Here is a 7077-nt window from a genome sequence, read left to right on the forward strand (position 1 = left end):
TGACTATGGACAACAAAAAACATCACAAGCTTAAAACCGAAATTTCAGCTCATTAGTATATTTTTTTTGGTGGTTTTGAAGTTCAAAACTTAAGCTTAATTGCTGTTTTGCAGGATCTTGAATTCTTGCAATTCCACCCAACTGGTATGAGTGGTATCTATGGTCCTGGATGCCTAATCACTGAAGGTTGATTTTACTCATACAATACATTTGTTCTTTTCGTTCTTTAGTCTAATGATTCTAAATGAACTTTGATTAATCGTAATGATCTGTAGAAGAAAATTTTGTAGGTTATTCCGGAGTATATTCTTTTTCTTTCATGATACCTTTTGCTGCTGCTTAGTTCTGGAATTTTTTTCTTTAGAAGTGATCTTTAATATAAAATTTAAAATTTAAATTTAGAAAAAATTTAATAAGAATGAGTAGATAAACATTGGTTATGAGTAGTTGATTTCAATTGTTGTCATCCTTTGCTTTGAGGTAGTTTATTTGTATAACTGTAGTAATAAACTGTACAATTTATTTCCTGAATCAGATATTGATACAGGACGAGACTAAGAAAGTCAAGGGCTTTTCAGCAGAGACAACACCACCCTTTAGAGAAAGACTTATGATCTTAGGACGTCTAGCGAATGAAAAAGATCTCAGTCTGAGACTCTAAATGTAATAGAGTCGTAGAGAAGAGCTAGAATGCGTACGATGAGAAATTTGTCCTGTCAAGCCCTAAGCATGAGTTTTACTTAGTAAGAAAATTTCGTGTTTTCATAACTATAATATAATCTAAGCATTTAAATCATATGCTATGAAGATTATGGTTTTCTAATCTTTACAACTCGTTTTATTAAATATGACAACAATAGCTACTGTGCTTATGAACAGTACCGCCCTTATGAACAGTAATGTAAACACTGTTGAAAATAAACAGTGGTCTTCCTGTTCTACCCTTAATTTTTAAACACTTTCTGCTTGCACTCCACGTATCCAATTCTTCATTAGTCTCTCTCTCTCCTCAATCTCAATTATTCACTTAATTCTACCACCAGCAACCCTTACCCTTCCATTCCTTCAATCTCGACTCCTTCAATTCTTTGTTGAAGTGGCCTCTTAGCTTTCTCTCTTCCATTGAAGCTGTTTATGAGGTATGCTATTAATTATATAATAATCATCAAATGTCAATTCTACACTTTTGGGGTTTTCGCTAATTTAATTGTCTATTAGTCAAATATCTGTGGAATTATCGTTAAATTTTAAAATAAATAACCTCCAAATCGACATCAATTTTCAAAATATCCGTGAATTGTTGATCACCCAGATGAAAATATGACGAACTCGAAGCCCGGCTTTGAGTCCAAACTTGAAAGATGAGCAGTCTTCTCGATAATTCTCTTGTAGGTACGAAGTACGATCTTCTTATTCACTTGTTCTTTCAATTTCTTCAATTTTTATGTATTTTACTTGCTCGTGAAATGATGAAATAGGTATTTTGTTCCGGATTTTGGAATGTAATTGAGTTCGAATTTTGATTTTTGATAATTGTTTTTATGATTAAATTTATAGATGAATGATCAGAGATCTACTTGTGATGATAAAATAATCTTTTGAGAGTAATCAATTTTCAGTTTGGTTTTTGAAGGCATTTCTTGTTTTGGGTAATTTGCCATTTGGTTTGGCAGCAATAAGCTATGCTGATCTAAGCCTCCTCTGTCAATTTTGTTTTAATCAGAACTCATTATTTAACATGATAGAAATAATTCGATGATTTGAAGATGTTGAGATGGACAAATTTTAGGTTCAGGTTGTTGGGTTTTTTGAATTGCTGAGAGTTAGATGGCAAAGTTTGATTCTTTATGTTTGATATTGATGAACAGGACTAGAGAAATTTCTGTTTCATTTCACTTTAGCTCTCTGTTCAGTTTATTAGTTTCTGTTGTGAGTCTTGTAACACATAAAAGCAGTCGAATATGGTCTCACACAGTACTGATGATCAACAATTCAACAACACCTGCGTGTCTTGCCTTTTGTCCTATTAGTAAAACAGATAACTAAATAGACTGATAATCAGCAAGTCTTTCTTTTTTGTCCTGTCAATATAACAAAGAACGACTATAATTTATTCATCTCATTGTTCACAGTCCATTTTTGGACAGGGATTAAGTGGGGAAAGGATTTATTCAAGTTGTGCTTAACAAGAGCAAGCTAGGTAGATAATTACCACTCAATATAAAAGTAAAACCTTTACCAACACATGAACTACCCAGGTTGACATAATTCAACCATTAGCTAAAAGTTTGGATGCAACACTTGCTTTTTAAAGTACTATTACAAATTTCTTGATGCTAGCTTTTTGAAGTACAATTAAAAACTTCTTGATGCTAGAACTCTAAGTTGGGATTGATTTGTTGCTTGATTTGATTTGGATTGATTTGGGGTTTTTGTTGTTGTTGCTTTGAAGTTGACAAAGTTTCTAGATTTGTGCTTTTTTGTTAGATTCAGATCTTTTAACATTTAACAGATTATTTAGTGGATTTGGTATGGAGAATTAGATGTTTAATTCTTAATTCAATGTTCTGGGTAAGGTTGACTATTGAATTGTTTAGTTTCTGGCATTTTGTGAAATGGAATGAATGTGGCAAAGTAATGTGATTTTGATACATTTTCTTTATACTATCCTCTTCATTTCATAGGATCGCTATATTTATTTTTGGGTTTTCATTGTTGTTTAATATAATAATTTTGATTGGAGTTTTGGGTATTTTATTTTTTATTTGATTGATCAATAAAGGAGTAGGATATGCGATATTTGTATTGAAAATCTTAACTTGAATGTATTGAAAATCTTTAGTCCAATATATTTATTAGTGGTGTTCTTTTTCTGTGATTGGGTTTGGCTTGGCAAAAGTATGGCAAGAATAAAGGTTTTAGTGGTGAAAAGGAGGGTTTAGAGGTAAAATTGTTTTTTTTTTTTTTAAATTTCTTACAGAATATCAATTTCATAATACAGTTTATTGATAATTTTTTTTTCTGTATTTGGGATTCTTCTAATTTAATGTGGAGAATTGAATTACTTAAGTTTACAACTAAGAGTATGTTGTTAATTTAGTTGTCGTCAATATTAGGTTTAGGCTTTGTAATATGATTTAGTTTTTAAGATTGTCCAATTTTCAGTCGATTATCAATTTCATACTCTAGGTTCTTGAAAATATGGCTTCAAAAAAAAGGTTCTTGAAAATACAGTCACTTTAGGGAGCAAGAGTGGGAGGAAAGAAAAAGTGAGCAAGAGTGGGAGGGAAAAAAAAATACCAATATTATTCACTGACAGCTTCACTTCTCTTTCATAATTGCTTCGCTTCAGCAATATACCAACTGCTTTCGCAAGATAATCTCATAGGAACATGGTTGGAAATTTGGAACTGTATATTAGGCAGAGTTCCCTAATGTGGAATGGAAATTTGGAACTCTTATAATTAATTCTGTACATGCCGATGCAAAATAGTAATTTACATGGAAGACCCGGCAGGACACCCAAATAGCAAGAAAGCACAAGATAATGATGTATGCTGTAGAAGAGTAATAAGTAATACTTCGTACAATCTTATTAGCTGTCAGGTTAATCCTTTCCATTTAGCTAATTTTTCAACAACTTTTGCTAGATGGAGCATTGAAGAAGTGAGGACAGAGGTAAAACAAATGAAGAAAATGAGGAAGAAAAAAGTAAGATGAACTTCTCTAGGTCGGACTATTTGAGGCTTAGCATTGCTCGTCTTCATGAGGAAATCGAGGTATATCCTAGCATTTTCCCTAATTTTCCCTTCTTCGATCAACATCATTTCAACCCTAATTCTTAATACAGATTCGACACTCACGAATTTCTCAATACCACCTCCAGATTTTGAGCTTTCTTCTCGTTGAAGCTTAATCAGAGCTCTCCAATGAAGGCTTGAAGGGTACTCTGCGTTTTATCTCCTCCATTAAAGCAGCTTCTTGAGGTAAGATGTTTAATCATTTTTAATAATCATCTAATATCAGTTCGAAAATCTAGGGTGTATCTTTAATTTGTTTTGGTTGATCTTATGGAGTAATTTTCTCAAATTCGATTACTGAGGTAATTTCAGATTCTTTTTGGGTTTTAAGTTCTGTTTATTTTGATGGGTTTTATTCATAATTAGGGATCGTGATGGGTTTTGCTGATAAAATTGTGATTTTTGTGAAATTTTTTGCGGTCTAAATTTTGTTATTAGAAGAGTTATAAGAGGAGCCAAATACAATATCAGACTGACAGCTAAATACCCCCATACAGCAAAGTGTATATCACTTCACATGTGCCTTAAAGCATGCCATCTTATCTGCTCAATCTTTTTCCAAACGAAGACCTAACTACGAGTAATTCAATGCTCTAGCCAAAGCAGTGGTGATGTCTTACAATAGCAACCAAAACTCTCAATTTACATCTAGCCTACCCACTACTGCAAATTTACAATACACTTTATGATAGCCCAACAATCCTAGCTCATCAGACTCCTTTTTAATCAAAACTGACAAAGTGGGATTTTCCTTGGAGGTGTACCTTCATGGATCTAGAGAACCATTAACAACAAAGAGAGAAAGCAAGAGAGAGGGATGTGGAAGTGAATAATAAAAAGAGAGAGAACAGGCCACAAGGTAGAGTTCTAGAGAGATGATAAACAAGTAGGTTGTTATTATAGGAATCAAGAGTGAGAATAGAAAAAGAAACATCTTAAACATTTTTGATTGGCAAGTAATCTATAAGATATTTCGGAACAAATTCCTACTGTGTTTGATCAAACAAAGTAACTCTCTTTCTTCTCTTCCTCAATTTTTAAAATAGATTCAAGGATCAGTGCTCATAGGTCGATGTATCCCTCCCTTATTTGCTCTGATTATTTATCTTCTTCAATTAAAGTTTGTTACTTAAAGGACTTGTACATTTAGTGGGAAGGTATGCTTGCTTCCTTTAAGATTTTTTTTTTTTTTGAAAGAATGCTTGTTTTCTCGTTGCTTAAATTCTAGCCCTTCGATGTTTACTTTTGATTCTTTTTAGAAAAATATTTATACGTATTTTTGGGAGTATACAGTTGATGTCTACGAAAATATTCCCTAGACCAGTATTATGAATGGGGTTTTGTTGGCAATAAATAAAATAATTTGAAGGGGTTCAAAAGCGTTGAAACCACATGAGTTCACCGACTGGAGCATTTTGTGATGATTAATTTGCATGGGGTTTTTTTGTTTAGTTGAATTCATTATATGATTGGTTTGAGTAGTTGTAAATTGGTCGATGATGGTTGGTGCTTGGAGTGTAAAAAAGGATGATGAAAGATTTTATATGTGGATTAGTTTGGGAGTAGTGGTGCTTTTCAAAATATGTGGCATTATAGCAAACTTAATTGGAATTTCCACATTGAAAATCCATACTGTACAATTGAATATAACTTATATGCCTCAATTGTACTTATTATTTGATTATATCAACTTCTAATAAGATTAAAGTCAAAATATTTCGTAGATTTGAATACAAATATTGACATTGTTTGGAAAGATGGATATAAATTTTACTATAACATTGAATGGAATAATAGACTAAGGCTGTTAAATTTGCTAAAACTTTTGAAAGTTTACACTGATCCCCCCATTTATGGAATATTAAACTAATGCTCACCATCCCATCTCATTTATCGACATAAATTCTCAGGTATTTTTGAAGATATTTTTGAACGTTTTCGAGGAATTCTTATGAAGGAATGATTGAATGAAGGGTACAACTTCTGAATTGAAGGTCTGTTTTCTGTTGGAAAGGCTAGATTTCAGGTTTGGTGTTATATTTAACTTATGATGGCCTTTTAAGTTATTTCAATTCTAAATAACGCCGTAAGTATTGCTTCTGATGTTGTTTGGATCTGCAGGATCATCTAGCTATCATCTAGCTACCAGGCATGGACTGAATCTAGATCTTGTGGATCTTGAAGGTCAACTCACTTATTAGCTGCCACGGAAGATGAGATAGATCTTGAGACTGATCTTGGTATGTAAACTACTCTTGACTTCTCACTTTATTTATTTATATATACAGGATCTTTTGAGTCCAGCCTCTCCCTTGACTCTTCTATTTATTCATAAATGATGAATCATGCATCACTATGCCCAAATAAATGGTTTTCATCATTGATCTAATCGGGTCAGTTTTAGATCCCATCCTAAATATCATTGGATAATGTCAAGTACTGTGATCTTTGGGCAGTAGAGATCATGTTATATTTTTGTCAATTTAAAGTACCTTTGTGGCTGTATTGGTGTCACGATATTTAAACTATAATTTCCTGTACTGTGAACAGGCTCCAGAAAGAGCAGAGCTCTGAAGATGAGGAAACTTCCAAAACTGGAGTCGTAAAGTCTCTGGCATTTCAGTGGACGATTGTGAAATTAGAGCTACCCTTGAAGATATGGCAACAATCTAATACAAGTGGTTTTACCCTGCAGGTGAATTCGAGCTCAAATTATAGTTGACGGCAAGTATGTAAGGTTGGAAGTTAATAGTTGATGTAAAGTATTGCAGCAATATATAAACCAGAGGATACAGTAGAAATTCACAAAGCAACCTTATGTGCATGCATGAGATGAGTATTCTTTCCTCTGGAATGGGAATTTTAATTATAAATTATAAGAAGCATTTTCTAAACAATTTTGTACTAGAATTGAAATTTCGTATTGATGATTACATTGAACATTGAGAAGTAATTGAAGATGAAATTCAACATTTATTGTTAAGATCATGTTATCTGTTTATCACGTCAAAGTACCTTTGTTGCTATATGGGTATGTTTCCTATGTATGAGGAACATATGGAATTCTGCTTATAACTGGTACTGAAGATGAAATTGCCAGTACTGGTGTTGAAAAGTTTCCAGGAGTCTAGCATCTCAGTAAACGCTTGTGAATTTAAGATTATCCACGAGGACAAGGTGAGATTATAAGATTGTTCAACTGGTCTACTTATAATCTGAACAAGCTGTCAACATCTGACTAGGTTTTGTCCTGAAATTAAATTGGAGCTCTAAATCA

The 7077-nt window shown here is 32.8% G+C and overlaps 1 long non-coding RNA gene across 5 annotated transcripts; it reads left to right on the forward strand.

Annotated features, from left to right (window-relative positions):
* The first annotated feature begins 1000 nt into the window (after window positions 1-1000).
* Window positions 1001-6783, forward strand: LOC145593105 (uncharacterized). Of its 5 annotated transcripts, XR_014102549.1 has the most exons (7): window positions 1001-1139; window positions 1313-1392; window positions 3651-3779; window positions 3887-3986; window positions 5711-5826; window positions 5922-6040; window positions 6351-6783. It is a non-coding gene; the product is annotated as an uncharacterized LOC145593105 (long non-coding RNA). The 5 variants fall into 5 exon arrangements; XR_014102552.1 differs by lacking the exons at window positions 1001-1139; window positions 1313-1392 and adding an exon at window positions 1402-3574 and having other exon boundaries at window positions 3851-3986; XR_014102548.1 differs by lacking the exons at window positions 1001-1139; window positions 1313-1392 and adding an exon at window positions 1402-3574.
* Window positions 6784-7077: the final 294 nt, after the last annotated feature.

Source organism: Chenopodium album, chromosome 18 (assembly GCF_948465745.1).
Source record: "Chenopodium album chromosome 18, dcCheAlbu1.1, whole genome shotgun sequence".
In the NCBI taxonomy this organism is placed as follows: domain Eukaryota; kingdom Viridiplantae; phylum Streptophyta; class Magnoliopsida; order Caryophyllales; family Amaranthaceae; genus Chenopodium; species Chenopodium album.